The sequence below is a fragment of the Nicotiana tomentosiformis genome, chromosome 6, assembly GCF_000390325.3.
Source record: "Nicotiana tomentosiformis chromosome 6, ASM39032v3, whole genome shotgun sequence".
Classification (NCBI taxonomy): Eukaryota; Viridiplantae; Streptophyta; class Magnoliopsida; order Solanales; family Solanaceae; genus Nicotiana; species Nicotiana tomentosiformis.
Window position 1 is genome coordinate 127,252,994 of NC_090817.1, and position 17,326 is coordinate 127,270,319.

Consider the following 17,326-nt stretch of genomic DNA (forward strand, 5'->3'; position numbering starts at 1 on the left):
CTGGCCTCTGGTGCTCATACCTAACCTGCTGGCAATTTAGGAACCTAGCTACATACTCAACTATGTCTTTCTTCATCCGCTGTCACCAATAATGCTGCCTCAGGTCGCGATACATCTTTGTAGCACCTAGGTGAATGGAATATCGAGAACTGTGTGCCTCCTCTAAAATCCTCTCCCTCAAGCCATCGACATTAGGATCATATAGACGACCCTGGAGTCGCAGAACACCATCCTCGCCGATGGTAACCTTTTTGGCACCACCCTATAGTACCGTCTCTCTGAGGACCAAAAAGTGTGGATCATCAAGCTGTCGAGCCTTGATTTGCTCCAATAGTGAAGATTGGGCAATGACGCATGCAAGAACTCGGCTAGGCTCTGAAATATCCAACCTCACAAGTCTGTTAACCAAGGACTGATTGTCCAAAGCTAGTGGCCGCTTCTCTATTGAAATGAAGGCCAAGCTACCCTTACTCTCTGCCTTTCTACTCAAGGCATCCGCGACTACATTCGCCTTGCTCGGATGATAAAGAATGGTGATGTCATAGTCCTTCAGTAACTCAAGCCATCTGACCTGCCTCAAATTGAGATCCCTTTGTTTGAACAAATCCTGCAACCTACGATGATCAGTGTAAACCTCACAGGACACCCCATAAAGATAATGCCTCCAGATCTTAAGAGCATGAACAATCGCGGCCAACTCCAAATCGTGCACAGGATAATTCTTCTCACGGGGCTACAACTGACGTGAAGTATATACAATAACTCGCTCTTCCTGCATCAATACACAACCCAAACCAACGCGTGAAACATCGCAATACACATTATACATCCACGAACCGGAATGCAATACTAGGACCGGTGTTGTAGTCAAAGCTATCTTGAGCTTCTGGAAACTCGCCTCACAATCATTGGACCAACGAAACGGAGCACCTATCTGGGTCAATGTAGTCAAAGGTGCCGCAATAGATGAGAATCCCTCCACAAACCGGCGATAATAACCTGTTAACCCCCAAGAAGCTCCTAATCTCAGTCACCAAAGTGGGACGAGGCCAACTCTTAACTGCCTCAATCTTCTTGGGATCCACCTTAATACCCTCGCCTGATACAACATACCCCAAGAATGCTACAGAATCTAGCCAAAACTCACATTTGGAGAACTTAGCATATAGCTTCTGTTCCCGCAGGGTCTGAAGCACCACTCTCAAATGCTGCTCGTGCTCCTCCATGCTACATGAGTAGATCAAAATGTCATCAATGAAGACAATGACAAACAAATCAATATATGGCTTGAACACCCGGTTCATCAAATCCATAAACGCCGCTGGGGCGTTAGTCAAGCCAGAGGACATCACTAGAAACTCATAATGGCCATATCTAGTATGGAAAGGAGTCTTCGAAACATCCGAGTCCCGAATCTTCAACTGATGGTACCCTGATCTCAAATCGATCTTAGAGAACACCCTAGCACCCTGAAACTGGTCCAATAAATCATCAATACGTGGCAACGGGTACATGTTCTTGATGGTGACCTTGTTCAACTGGCGGCAATCAATGTACATCCGCATAGTCCTATCTTTCTTCTTCACAAATAAAACTAGTGCACACCAAGGAGATACACTTGGTCTGACGAACCCCTTCGCTAGTAACTCCTCAAGATGTTCCTTCAACTCCTTCAACTCTTTCAGAGCCATACGGTATGGTGGGATAGATATAGGCTGGGTACCTGGAGCCAAGTAAATACAGAAATCGATATCACAATCTGGTGGCATGCTTGGATGATAAGAAGGAAACACATCAGAGAACTCCCGAACTACTGGCACTGAATCAATTACCGGAGTCTCTGCGGTAGTATCCCGAACATAAGCTAGATAAGCCAAAAAAACCCTTCTCGACCATATGTCGAGCCTTCAGAAAAGAGATAACCCGGCTAGATACACTGATAAATGATCCCTTCTACTCCAATCTAGGCAACTCTGGCATCGCCAAGGTAACAGTCTTGGCATGGCAATCAAGGATGGTATGATATGGGGATAGCTAGTCCATGCCCGGCATGACCTCAAAGTCGGTCATATCAAGCAACAGAAGATCCGCTCTAGTCTCGTATCCATAGAATATGACCACACAGGACCGATAGATCCAATCCATAACAACAGAATTGCCCACGGGAGTGGATACATAAATAAGAGTGCCCAAGGACTCACGAGGAATATCCAGGAAATGAGCAAACGGAGATGACACATATGAGTAGGTGGACCCTGGATCAAATAATACCAAAGCATCCCTACCGCAGACAGAAATAATATATGTGATCATGGCATCTGAGGCCACTGCATCTGGTCTGGCGGGGAAAGCATAAAACCTCGATGGAGAGTCACCTGCCTGGCCTCCACCTCTAGGACGACCCCTACCCATCTTCCCTCCGCCTCTGGGCGGCCGGACGGCTAGTGCGGCTACTGGTGCTGAAATCATGGGCTGCTGACTCTGCTGCACCGCTTTACCCCGGAGTCTGGGAAAAGATCTCTTCATGTGACTAGGATCTCCACACTCGTAACAACCCCTTGGAGCGGTGAACTGCTGCCCTGAAGAACTCTGAATAGCTGGTGGGCGGTAAGAACTCTCCGGCATGACACTGAAATAGGGTCTCGCCAGAGCACCCCGAGGAGGTGGTGGTGCTGGATATTTGGGCCTGCTAGGCTGACCCCTCCCAAACTAGCCTCGGCCCCCTGCCGGGGCACCTCTAAACTCCCCAGAATAACGGACCCTCTTGTCCCTCTGCATCTGCTCTCTACCTCTCTGATGGTAATCCTCGATCCTCCGAGCTATCTCCACTACTAGCTGATAAGAAGTCCCTATCTCAACGTCCCGGGCCATAGTAGCCTGAATACCTAAGTGCAACCCCGCAACAAACCTCCGCACTCGCTCTGCCTCAGTAGGAAGTATCATAAGTGCATGGCGAGACAACTCAGAGAATCTCGCCTTATAATCAGTCACTGACATCTGACCTTACTGGAGCTGCTCAAACTAAAACCGCAACTCTTCCCTCTGAGAGGGTGGAATATACCTATCCAAGAATAGGCATGTAAACTGGTCCCAAGTCATGGGAGGAGAACCTGCCGGCCTGCCAAGAAAATAAGACTGCCACCACCTACGGGCCCTGCCCTCCAGCTGGAAAGTAGTGAAATCCACCCCATGTGATTCTAATATACTCATGTTGTGCAGTCTGTCCCTGCACCTATCAATGAAGTCCTGGGGATCCTCATGTCGCTCACCCCCAAAGACAGGAGGATGAAGCCTGGTCCATCTATCTAATAGCTTCTGCGGCTCGCCGGTCACAACTGGTCTAGGCTCAGGTACAACTGCTGCAACTAGCTGGGCTCCGCCCACGGGTAGTGTCCCCGAGGTATGATATACGACAGCTGCATGTCCTAGAGCCTGAGCAGTAGGGTTCTGTGCTCCCCCTCCCTCCTGAGATGTGGCTGGGTCTGCTGGAATAAACCAGCCTGGGTCATGGAATCCATGAACCGTAGCAAACGGCCCATGACCTCCTGAAAGCCAAGTACTGACATGAAATCAACCGGGGCTAGCTCTGCTGTGGGCACCTCGCCCTGCTCCTCAATAATGGGATACTCCACTAGATTCGCTGGTGGTGCAACTGGGGTAACTCTGGGACGTCCTCGTCTCCTACCTCAGGCAGGTTCCCTCCCCCGACCTCTGCCTCAACCTCTAGCAATAGGGGGAGTAGCCCCTCCCGGGATTTGAACGTTCGCCGTGCGCATTCTCACCATCTGTGAGAGAGTAGGAGAACAAACTTAGTACACCATCAACTGCACGATAGGAGGTGAATGAAGAGTAGTTTCCTAACACCCTATAGCCTCTCGAAGATAAGTACGGACGTCTCCGTCCCAATCCGCAAGACTCTATTATGCTTGCCCATAACTTGTGAGACCTACGTGCACCTAATGCTATGATACCATGTTGTCACAACCCAATTTCATAATAGGCCGTAATGGCAACTGATCTCGGCCAAACCCACACCACAATTAAGTAGTGAAGCGGTCAGTGCAATAATAAACCCAACGAAGATCAGGATTGAATCCACAGGGAGTTAGAATATGTGATTAGGTGTATATCTAAGTTAATTGCAAGTTTTGGTTCAATTACACTTCCAGAAACTTGATTGATGTACTACTTCTACTTTACTCTATTGTTTGCAAGTATAAAACTAAGGACAATATTTTTGGTTTTGAGTTTTTCAAATGATTAAAAGGGACTAGGGTCGTGACTTCTACTTAGGTAGTTATCTAATGGGTTGTAAACTCCAGGGAAAATTTGATTAGTTGGGGTCGTGATGTAGCAATCACATCCGGGTACTCACTTTATACCTCTCGGTAGTTTGAGTGATTTTGCTCAATTTGGCTTTCTCAAGTCCAATTGGGTATTTACACAATACAAGTGATATTAGCTCAAGTCGGGTATTACTATCTCTAGGTTTAACCCTTTAATTAGGGCTATCAATTTCTTGAGTTCACCCCAATTTCTTATTCGCCAAGTTTTCCTAGACTTAGTCTCTCTTTCTCAAGTAGAGGCTAAGTCAAATAGGCATGAATCAATGTTTGCAACCATTGATTCTAGGGTTCAATAAAGAACAAGGCTAAATATCACTAACCCAATAAACAATAAGCCCTAAATTAAACCCTCATCAAATACCCACACTAGGGTTGGGTCACAACCCTAGCTAAAGATTTAGATAGTCATGAAAAGTACAGAAATCAAAGAAGAAATTAAGATAGAATGCATATTAATTGATTAGGGAAAGAAAATCTAATGTATAGATGTTAATCTAGTACAAAAATCCTCAAAATAGCAAAGAAAACAGCTTAGGTGCTCTTCTATGTTACTTCACCTAAAAATGACAAAAAGTTCTATTTATACTAAGCTGAAAATATCTGACAAAATTTCTCCTGTGGAGGTTGTGCGGCCACATAATTCTGGTGCGGTCCGCACTTTGAGCTTCTGTGGCCGCACAATTATTATGCGGTCCACATTCTTGGAATTTTGGGCTTCGAACTTTGGGGCTTCTGCGGTCCGCATAAAAATGAGTGCGGCTGCGCTTCTGATTGTGCGACCGCATAAAAATGATACGGTCTGCACTCCTTGATTTTGAACTTGAATCCAACTCTCTAATTCTTCACTCCTGCGGACCGCATAATAGTGAGTGCGACCGCATTTGATATTTTGCGGCCGCACAATTTTGGTGCGGTCCGCACTCCTTCAGCTTGCCCAAATACCATTCTCTGAGTCTCCTCTCTACAGCCGCACTAGAATTGTGCGGTCCGCGCTGGTGGCCTTTTTGCCCTATTTTGGTTCTTGTTCACTTTTGACTCCTTTATGAGTTGATTTTGACTTCTTTGGCTCATATCCCAATATTCCCAATATTCCTGCAAGTAAGCACATTTTGTTAGTTTCCGGGAATGTCTTTAAGCATTTTTTAGCTAAATCGCAAGTAAAAGAGAGCAAATAATCAGTCAAAATCCCTACTTATCAACTCCCCCAAACTTAAGCTTTTGCTTGTCCTCAAGTAAATAAGGCAATTCCCACCTCCACTAGAAAAAGAGATATTTTAGCTGGCTTAAGGTGAATCAATCACACATCAATTGGGACCAACAATTACCCACAACACATATGAATTATCAACAATGCAATGGTTTGACTTTATGAGTACAATAGTTCTAATGTGACACTAGAGAATCAAGAGTTGACTCTATTCATCAAGAAAGCTAGTTCTTTCACGTAGGTCATTGTGGATCCCAAACTCCTCCTCTACTCTCTATTAGCACATCTCACTTTAAAATGCAACACTCGATACAAGGATTGTGAAAAGTTCGCTCATCTCTCTCAAAAGAATGCCACAAGTCCGGCTCTAAGTACCATAAGCTTGCTCCTCATGTAAATCACCACTAATGTAAGCTGACTCAACTTGAAATCATGTAGGGCTAATGCGGGATTTAATGAAGGCTTTTGGACTAAGATAGGACTTGTTGGAATAAAATGGTTTCATCTTTCCTTAAGCACTCCATTTTCTCTTTTCGGCTCATACTTTCTCGACTCTTTGAGTCATTTTATTCTTCCTCGGGGGAACTAGAGAGACGTAACGTCACTCTTTCTTGATCATAACATTCATTTTTCTCCTTTTCTATTTACTTCAACCTTTTATCCCTACTTTCTTTTGAATTCCCTTCAACTCTTCATTTTATTCACTTTCTTTTTGGCATTTTTCCTTTTTTTTTTCTTTGCCTTCCTTTCTCTTCATTTCTTTCTCTTCTTTGTACCTTTTATCACTTCAAACTCCTCATCTCTCCCCCAAATTTATGTTTTTGCCCATTTTTTTTCAAGAATGATAAGGAAACATCGGCTGCCAAGAGAGGGTCACTACAGAACGGATAAAGGCTTGTAACGTGGTTATTGAAAGAAAAAGGCTTCGGCTCAATAGGGGTTGACTAGGGTTATCACATTGGTAGGCGATGGAAGATTTCAATTTCAAATTGGATCAAGGAGAGCCTACAATCATTTCTCAAGCCAAGCTACACTTAGAATTTTGCCTAGAAAAACACTCGGGGCAAGTTCTAGACTATTGGCACGGGAACTTGGACTTGTAATTCAATAGCTCACCTCTCACACTGCTGAATTTTTAAAGAGAACAGAGTCGAGGGCCCACAACAACCCTCGCTAAGATTGAGAATCACAAATGGCTCGACTGAACCACTCGATGACTGTTTGAGTCAACACAAGAGTCTAAAGGTCACAACTAGAGCTATTTTATGCCAACAACTTTGTTTTTAACCATAAGGTCAGAGGTAAATGTGTTGGTACCAAGTGAAGCATGCTCGAGACACTTTTATTCATTACTACTATATTTTGTCGAAACATAAAAGAAAACGGACTCAATCCCTTAAGAAGGTTGTCACGCTATCCATCGTTGGGAAGAGCCACCCGGTTCACACAAAATCCACCTTTGAAAAGAACCGTGGCATTAAGAAAATCAAAGGCTTATTGTTCACTCAAAACGTAAAAAGAAGCTACTAAAGTAAATAAGAAGTTATACTACTAAGGAAAAGCAAACTAAAGAATTTATGAAGTAAACTACGGGAAGCGAGATAAATGAATATACAAACCGAAGTTAAATGAATATATATACATAAGGGAAATGAATATCTACATCAAATGGGGAGAATATATACATACCAAAGGGAAAATAAGAATGAAAGAAAAATAGTATCAGAGTTAATACATGCCAAATGTCAAATGTTAACTAATCAAAATAGACCACCCCCCAAATGAAAAATAAGCATTGTCCCTAATGCTTAACAAAAATAAGAACAGGGAAGGGGTAAAGAGTTAAGAGAACTCCCTATGTGGTCTCAGTCTGCATGGGATCATAAGCACCCTCTGTCTCCTCTAACTGTATGTCATCATCTCCTGGCTGAGGGACAACTGCGTTGCTGAGCATCTGTATCATCTCCTCAGCAGTATGTGCAGTCGCAACCGGCTCCTCAGACTGGCCGACTGCTGCTGGAACTGTCTGCTCCATAATCAGTCCAATGAAAGATCTCCGACAGATACAATCTTTTCAACCTCTTTGCTCAGCTTCTCTATCAACTTCTTTGATGCTTGGGATCTACGCATATTCTTGACATGTTTGCCCAAATCCTTAATGACCTTCCCATGCATCGCCAGAGTATCAGTAATGGTTTTCTAGTTCTCCAGAATCTTCTTCAATGTTTCCTCCACTGACGGAGGTACCTGTGGCTCTGCTGGGGCTGCTGGGACTGAGGACTGTGCTGCAACAACACTGGATATATCAGTCAGCTTTGTAGTTGTTACCTGCATCCAGTTGTTGAGACTCGCCAATATCTGGGAGACTCGCAGCGCAGTCTGAGGATATGTACATGAAGCCGGCATTGATAATGGCACTGATAGTCTAGTAGAAGCAGGTGGTCCGGAAGATGAAGGTGGTATGGTTGTTGTCCCGGTAGAAGTACCCGCTGTGGTGGATGGCTCGGCAGCTGAATCAGTAACCACTATCGCTGGCTCCTCAGACTGGCTAGTGGAGGTAGTAGCTTTACCCTTGAATTTCGGGTTGTCAGCTCCCTGAAGTTGGTACCAAGAGAAAGGTTTCTTGGCCTTCACCTCGGTGTCATAATTCCTTGGCTCCACCCCTTGGTCCTTGAAGTACTCTGTGAAGAAGTTCGGGTACGAGTAAGACCTTTCATCTTTTTGGACAGCCATAGTGATGTTTATAGACATGATAGCACCCACATTAATTCGGTTCCCAGCCATAATTGAGGCTACCAATACTGCACGGGGAAGTGGAAGATTGTTCTCGTTGAGGCATGGATTAATGCGGCTACATACAAATGTTTCCCACCCTTTTGCTTCAAAGTTTAGGGTGGCTCGGACTATTGGAACTCCTGCTGTGAGCCACAGAGGTGTTGACCCTTGAATAGCTAGAATCTCAGCTAGCCATGGGCGACCTGCGTCACCCATAGCCAGCTTCTCCAAGTATTGGACTGCCTCCACTTCCTCAAACCCCACACACTTGTTCAAGGAGCAGGCATCAAACTTGATTTTCGAATTTCGAACTTTTGTCACTTTGGTACCCTTTTTGATATGAGCTACATTGGTATAGAATTCCTTGACCAAATACTTATTGGCATCCATAATGCTGTGGGTGAACCATTTCCAACCTTTTAACTCCTGGAATTGTTGGAGGACATTGGGGTTGTGCTTGTTTAGATCTTTCATCAAGAACTGTCGCTCAAGAGTGAGTGACCACTGCGACCACCATTCCCTAAATTTAGCAAAGGCAGCAACACTGACGAATTTGTCCTCCCATAGCTCTGGTCTCTTTGATCTCTCCAAACCTTATACTGTAGTATCCCCCCCTCCCATCGTCTGGGACATTATCATCATCGTCCATATTAATTGGAGAAACTGAAGCATGTGAGGGAGAGGGCTCAGAGGCTTGACTACCCTCTTCTGAACCATCAGAGAAACTAGCAGAAGAAGATGACTCATCTACTAGGTGAAATCTACCAGGAAGTTATTATTATTGGGATTGCGGCTATGATTGCATGGAGTTACCCTCAGAAGCTTCCCCAAATGGAACATACTCACTGGTTTTTGAGGGTTCGGGAGGTCTGTTGACTATAGGGTTTATGGAATTTTATTCACAAATTACTCAAGTTTTTAGCAATTAAACATCATTAGTCACTTACCCAGACCCCAATTAACGTTTAAAAAGGCTACCCACATGATTTTAAGCACAAACAACTAACCATTGACATATTTAGGCATGGAAATAACCCTAGTCAAAAGAATAAAATTAAGGAAAAATCTAAAGAATAAATTAGCATACCAGTAATGAAGAAGCAGGTGAGATTCAACACTGATAAAATGAGGAGAGATTGAAAACAATGAGGATATGCACTGTGCTAGCTTAGCTTCAGGTTTCAAAGGAGCGTAAAGTGTAAAAAGCTGAGGGAGGCCCTATTTATACTTTTACCCGTCGGGCCCACAACTTTACCTGGAGTGCAGCCGCACAAATTTGAGTGCGGTCCGCACTCATTATCTGCCCTTGTGAAGAATTGTTGCGGACCGCACAAAAATGGGTACGACTGCAGTTTGTTAAGGATTTTTGTCAGGCCAAACTTTAGAGACCATGTATTTTTCATCTCCCAGTGGTGAGACCCCACACAAAATTGTGCGGCCGCAGAGTGGCAATGTGGTCCACATAATTCTAGTGCGGTCCGCACTTTTGTGACATTAGCCAAATTTTTCATGCTCAGTTCCTACAATGCACACCCATTCCTCCATACACTTCAAAACTAGTTAGAACAAAACAAAGCCTATCTAATCTAAAAAATAAAATAAGAAAAAGAAAAAGACACATGGGTTGCCTCCCAAGAAGCGCCTGATTTAACGTCGCGGCACGACGCATGCTACCATCTATCACTTGAAATGGAGAAACGCCACAACGTGGCCATTATCAACCTTACCAAGATAATGTTTAACACGGTGCCCGTTGACTCTAAACACCTCATCATTCTTATTTTTCAAATCTAGAGCACTAAAGGGTGTCACATGTACAACTTCAAATGGGCCACTCCACAGTGATTTCAGCTTTCTCGAAAACATCCGCAACCGAGAGTTGAACAAAAGCACAAGATCACTTTCTTTGGATTCTTTGTTCTGGATATACTTGTCATGGAGGTACTTCATCTTGTCCTTATACAAGGACGAAGTGGAGTATGCATGGAACCGAAACTCATCAAGTTCATTCAATTGCTCCACCCTAAGATTTGCAGCTACATCCCACTCAAGGTTAAGCTTCTTCAACGCCTACATAGCCTTATGCTCAAGTTCCACCGGAAGGTGACAAACTTTCCCGAACACTAATCGATATGGAGACATACCAATTGGTGTTTCGTAAGCTTCTCTATAAGCCCAAAGAACATCGTCAAGTTTCTTCGACCAATCTGTCCGGTTGGCATTCACAGTCTTTGACAGAATACTCTTGATCTCCCGGTTGGAGACTTCAACCTATCCACTTGCTTGAGGATGATAGGGGGTCGACACTTTGTGAGTGACACCATACTTGGAGAGTAAAGTATCAAAAGCTTTGTTGCAAAAGTGTAATCCCCCATCACTAATGATGGCCCTTGGAGTACCAAACCTTGTTAATATGTTCTTCTTCAAGAAAGCTACCACACTCCGAGCTTTATTGTTGGGCAAAGTCACAGCTTCAACCTATTTGGACACGTAATCCACAGCTACCAATATATAGGTGTTCCCACATGAGCTCATAAACGGACCCATAAAATCAATGCCCCAAACATCAAAAATATCAATCTCTAGGATGGTGCTGAGAGGCATCTCATTTTTCTTGGATATCCCACCGGCCCTTTGGCATTCATCAGAACGCTTAACGAGACCGCTAGTGTCCTTGTAAAAGGTAGGCCAATAGAATCCACAGCTTAGCACCTTTGTAGCAGTTCTCGCTCCACCATGGTGACCACCATATGGTGAAGAGTGGCAAGCTTCAAGAATACCCAATTGTTCTTCTTCTGGTACACATCTTCGGATAACACCATCAGTACAAATTTTGAAGAGATATGGCTCATCCCAATAGTAGTCCAGGCAGTCTCATTTGAGCTTCTTCCTTTGGTTTGAAGAGATCTCATTCGGAGCAATGCCACTCCCAAGATAGTTGGCCACATCGGCAAACCATGGCATCCCAGTTATAGAAATGGAAAGGAGTTGTTCGTCAGGAAATGAATCATTGATCTCAAGGACATCATGTGGCCTCCCCTCCTCCTCCAGTCGGGACAAGTGGTCCGCCACTTGATTCTCACTACCCTTGTGGTCTTCAATCTCTAGATCAAACTCTTGCAATAGAAGCACCCACAGCATCAACCTTGCCTTAGAGTCTTTCTTGCTCATCAAATAATGAAGTGCCGCATGACCGTATAGTTAACTTAGGCCTCGTTCATGGTCTTGCTAGCATAGTAGACCGGATGAAAGATCTTGTTAATTCGTTGCCCCAATACCGCTCTAACCGCCACATCTCTTGCATCACACATGAGCTCAAATGGTAAGATTCAATTTGGCGCGGTGATAATAGGAGTGGTAGTCAACTTATACTTGAGTAGTTCAATTGCCTTCATACAATCTACATTAAAAAAGAACTTGGCATCTTTCTCCAAGAGTTTGCACAAGGGGTTTACCACCTTAGAAAAGTCCTTGATGAATCGGCGGTAAAACCCCGCATGACCTAGAAAGCTCCTCACTCCCTTTACGGAAGTAGGGGAGGGAGTTTGGATATCACTTCAACTTTTGCTTTATCATCCTCAATACCATTCTTGGAAATCTTGTGACCGAGGACAATGCCCTCCTCGACCATAAAGTGACACTTCTCCCAATTCAACACCAAGTTAGTTTCCTCACAATGTGCCAATACCTTATCCAAGTTATCCAAGCACTCTTCAAAAGAATTCCCCACGACAGAAAAATCATCCATGAAAACCTCGAGAAAGTCCTCCACCATATTGGTAAATATGGTCATCATGCACCGTTGAAAAGTTGTCGGTGCATTGCATAACCTGAATGGCATCCACGAGAATGCGAAAGTGCCATAGGGACAAGTGAAAGTGGTCTTCTCTTGGTTTTCAGGAGCAATAAAAATCTGGTTATACCCGAAATATCCATCAAGGAAGCAATAATAAGCACGTCCGGCTAACCTATCCAACATTTGATCAAGAAATGAAAGCGGAAAATGGTCTTTCCGAGTAACTTTGTTGAGCTTCCTATAATACATGCACACTCTCCACCCGGTGACAGTTCTTGTGGGGATAAATTTATTTTTGTCATTTGTTATCATAGTCATGCCCCCTTTCTTTAGGACACATTGCACCGGTGAGGTCCACAAACTATCGGAAATGGGGTAAACAACCCCGACATCCAACCACTTGATGATCTCTTTCTTTACTACCTCTTGCATGGCCTCATTCAATCGTATTTGATGTTCCACAGAGGGTTTGGAATCCTCCTCCAAAATGATTTTGTGCATGAAAAAGGCGTGGCTTATACCCCTAATATCTGCCAATGTCCAACCTATTGCTTTCTTCCTCCTTTGGAGCACCGCAAGAGTGGAATCTACCTGCACGTTAGTTAAGCACGAGGAAAGAATAACAGATAAAGTGGAACAAGGGCCTAAAAACTCATACCTGAGGTGTGAAGGCAAAGGCTTTAACTCCAAGGTGGGAGTCTCCTCGATTAAGGGCTTTGTTGGTGAAGTCTTTCGGTTTTCGAGATCCAAGGAAAGTTTTCGGGGCTCATAAGTATATGATCCCATTCCTTGCAAAGCATTGACACAATCTACAAAGCCGTCCTTCTCATCCTCATCATGATTCAACAATACAACTTCTAAGGTATCTTCAACATTTATCACATCACTTGTGTCATCAATAATTACTTCGGTCACAAGATCCATGAGCGAACATACTTCGTTGCTATTTGGCTGCCTCATTGATTTACAAACATGAAACACCACTTTTTCATCGCCCACCCAGAAGGTGAGCTCGCCATATTCCACATCAACTAAGGCCTTCCCTATAGCAAGGAAAGGTCTCCCCAAAATTATTGGCACCTCGTAGTCAACCTCACAGTCAAGTATCACAAAATCTGCTGAGAGGATGAACTTGTCGACCCGAACTAACACATCATCAATTATCCCCAATAGCTTTTTCATTGTCCGATCCGCCATTTGCAACCTCATAGATGTGGGTCTTGGATGCCCAATCCCCAACGTTTTGAACACAGAATAGGGCATCAAATTAATGCTTGCCCCCAAGTCACATAAAGCTTTGGCGAAATCGGCACTCCCAATAGTGCACGGGATTGTGAAAGCACCGAGGTCTTCCAATTTTGGAGCCATGGAGTGCACAATAGCACTCACTTGATGTGTCATTTTGATAGTTTCACAATTCATTGATCTCTTCTTTGTTACCAAATCCTTCATGAACTTGGCATATCCCGGCATTTGTTCTAAGGCTTCAACCAACGACACATTTATGGACAAACTTTTCATCATATCAATGAATTTATTGAATTGATTCTCATTGTATTGCTTTGCAAGTCTTTGAGGGTATGGAGGAGGAGGCCTTGGCATTGGTGCCGTAGCCTTTGGCACTACCGGCTCCGGCATGTCAATCACGTGCTCCCTAGACGGGTTCACTTCTTCTTGCGTCTCCTCCACATTTTCATCAATATCAACCCTCGCTTATTCATTAGCTTGAACATCATTGCTTGTCTCATCATCATCTTGCACCAACACATCATCACCTATATGTCTTCTTTGGTTTGAGGTACTAGCAACTCCACCTCTCCCACTTCTTGTTGTCACCGCCATTGCATGCCCCGTATTCCTACCTTTTGGGTTCACCACCGTATCACTAGGTAGTGCCCCGTATAGGAGAGTATTTAAAACTTGAGAAATTTGGCCAAGTTGAACCTCCAAGTTGCAGATAGAAGTGTTGTGGGAGGCTAATTGGGCATCAGAGTCAGCATTTTTCTCCATCATTTGCTTAAACATATTTTTAATCCGTCCCATTTCACTATTGGAAGAACTAGGACCTTGCGACGGATATGGAGGCTGGTTGTTTGGTGGTTGATACATCGGGGGCCTCTGAAAGCCCGACCCCCAATTTCCTTGATTGCTATTGTTCCAACCCCCTTGATTATTGTTGCCTCCCCAATTTATTTGATTGTTGCCACCCCAATTACCTTGAATATTTCCTCCCCAATTGCCTTGATTACCTTGATTACCCCAATTGCTTTGATTATTGTTGTTGCCACCACTCCAATTTCCTTGGTGGCCTTGGTTGTTCCAATTTCCTTGGTTTCCTTGTGATCTCTATTGTTGTTGATTTGGAGCATTGCTTCTTTGACCTTGATAATTGTTGACATATTGAACCTATTCATCTTGCTCATCATATGAATCATCTTGATTATACCCACTATTACTTTGCTCAAATTGTTCCGGATGGTTTTGTACTTGTTGACCTCGTTGTCGTCTCTTGTTTACTATCATGTTCACCCCTTCCATAGCATTCACCTGTTTTGGCCCTTGAACCTATTGAAGCTGAGCCTTGGCCAATTGGTTCATGGTGGTTGTCAAATACACAATAGCTTGCCAATGATCATGTAGCTCCTTGTGTAGGTGAATAACATTTGGGTCACCCTGAGGAACATTGGCTCTACTTTGCTATGCCGAAGAGATGTCTGCCATCTCATCCAAGATTTCACAAGCTTCAGAATAAGGCGTGTTCATGAAGTTACCCCTAGAGAGTTGATTTACCACATACGGATTTGTTATGTTGATCCCCTGTAGAAGATCTGTTGGATCATGGCCTCGGTCATATCATTGTTCGGGCATTGTTTGACCATGGTACGATATCTGTCCCAAATCTCATGCAATGGCTCATTGGGCTCTTGTTTGAAAGTTAGAATTTCATCCCTTAGTGTAGCCATGTGCCCCGGAGAGAAGAATTTGGCAATGAAATTCTCGGCCAACTCATCCCAAGTGTGGATGGAATGATTGGGCAATCTCTCTAACCAGTCCAAAGCCTTTCCCTATAGAGAAAAGGGAAACAACCTTAACTGCAGTACATCCTCGGAGACATTTGTTTGCTTGCTCCCCCAACAAGTATCGATGAAACCCTTGAGATGCTGGTAGGCATTTTGATGTGGAGCTCCGGTGAAGAAACCATGCTGCTCAAGTAGAGTAGGCATCACATTGGTTATTTGAAAGTTGCCCGCCCTAATCCGGGGCGGGACTATTGCACTTGCATAGCCCTCGTTTGGCAACACCCGGTGCGCTGCTCTTGGTGGAGGTGGGGAAGGGTTTGGGACATTATCATGAGGCGGTCGGCCTCGCCTGTTTACTTGAGGCTCGGGACGAACCTCATCCACTTGATCATCATCTACCTCCTCCCCCAATGGTAAATTTCCGAGGGGCTCGTTGTTAAGGGCCATTAAAGAAAGACAAAACACACAAATACCTAGGTATATAACTAAATCCGTTTAACTCCCCGGCAATGGTGCCAAAAATTGATCTCGGCCAAACCCACACCACAATTAAGTAGTGAAGCAGTCGATGCAATAATAAACCCAACGAAGGTCGGGATCAAATCCACAGGGAGTTAGAATATGAGATTAGGTGTATATCTAAGTTAATTGCAAGTTTTGGCTCCAATTACACTTCCACAAACTTGATCGGTGTTCTACTTCTACTTTACTCTATTGTTTGCATGTATAAAACTAAGTACAATATTTTTGGTTTTGAGTTTTTCAAATGATTAAAAGGGACTAGGGTCGTGACTTCTACCTAGGTGGTTATCTAATGGGTTGTAACCTCCAGGTCAAATTTGATTAGTTGGGGTTATGATGTAGCAATCACATCCGGGTACTCACTCTATACCTCTCGGTAGTTTGAGTAATTTTGTCCAATTTGGCTTTCTCAAGTCCAATTGGGTATTTACACAATACAACTGATATTAGCTCAAGTCGAGTATTACTATATCTAGGTTTAACCATTTAATTGGGGCTATCAATTTCTTGAGTTCACCCCAATTTCTTGTTCGCCAAGTTTTTCTAGACTTAGTCTCTCTTTCTCAAGTAGAGGCTAAGTCAAATAGGCATGAATTAATGTTTGCAACCATTGATTCTAGGGTTCAATCAAGAACAAGTCTAAATATCACTAACCCAATAAAAAGTAAGCCCTAAATTAAACACCCATCAAATACCCACACTAGGGTTGGGTCATAACCCTAGCTAAAGATTTAGCTAGTCATGAAAAGTATAGAAATCAAAGAAGAAATTAAGATAGAATTCATATTAATTGATTAGGGAAAGAAAATCTAATGTATAGATATTAATCTAGTACAAAAATCCTCCAAATAGCAAATAAAACGGCTCAGGTGCTCTTCTCCAACGTTACTTCATCTAAAAATGACAAAAAGTTATATTTATACTAAGCTGAAAATATCTGACAAAATTGCCCCTGCGGAGGTTGTGCGGCCGCATAATTCTGGTGCGGTCCGCACATTGAGCTTCTGCGGCCGCACAATTATTGTGTGGTCCGCATTCTTGGAATTTTGGGCTTAGAACTATGGGGCTTCTGCGGTCCTCATAAAAATGAGTGCGGTTGCGCTTCTGATTGTGCGACCGCATAAAAATGATGCGGTCTGCACTCCTTGATTTTGAACTTGAATCCAACTCTCTGATTTTTCACTCCTGCGGACCGCATAACAGTGAATGCGACCGCACTTGATATTTTGCGGCCGTATAATTTTGGTGCGGTCCGCACTCCTTCAGCTTGCCCAAATACCATTCTCTGAATCTCCTCTCTGCGGCCGCACTGCTGGCCTTTTTGCCATGTTTTGGTTCTTGTTTACTTTTGACTCCTTTATGAGTTGATTTTGACTTCTTTGGCTCATATCCCAATATTCCTGCAAGTAAGCACATTTTGTTAGTTTCCGGAAATGTCTTTAAGTATTTTTGAGCTAAATCGCAAGTAAAAGAGAGTAAATAATCGGTCAAAATCCCTACTTATCAGCGCCTAACCCCGCCGCTAGACAAGCCAACTGTGAACTAGTCACATGATTTCCTCTTTTTAACAAATTCTTTTCCAAGTAATTAAAATTTCCTTGAATTAAAAGGATTTGAGAAATAACAGATCAAAAATAAATAACACGAAAGCAGCTGTGTG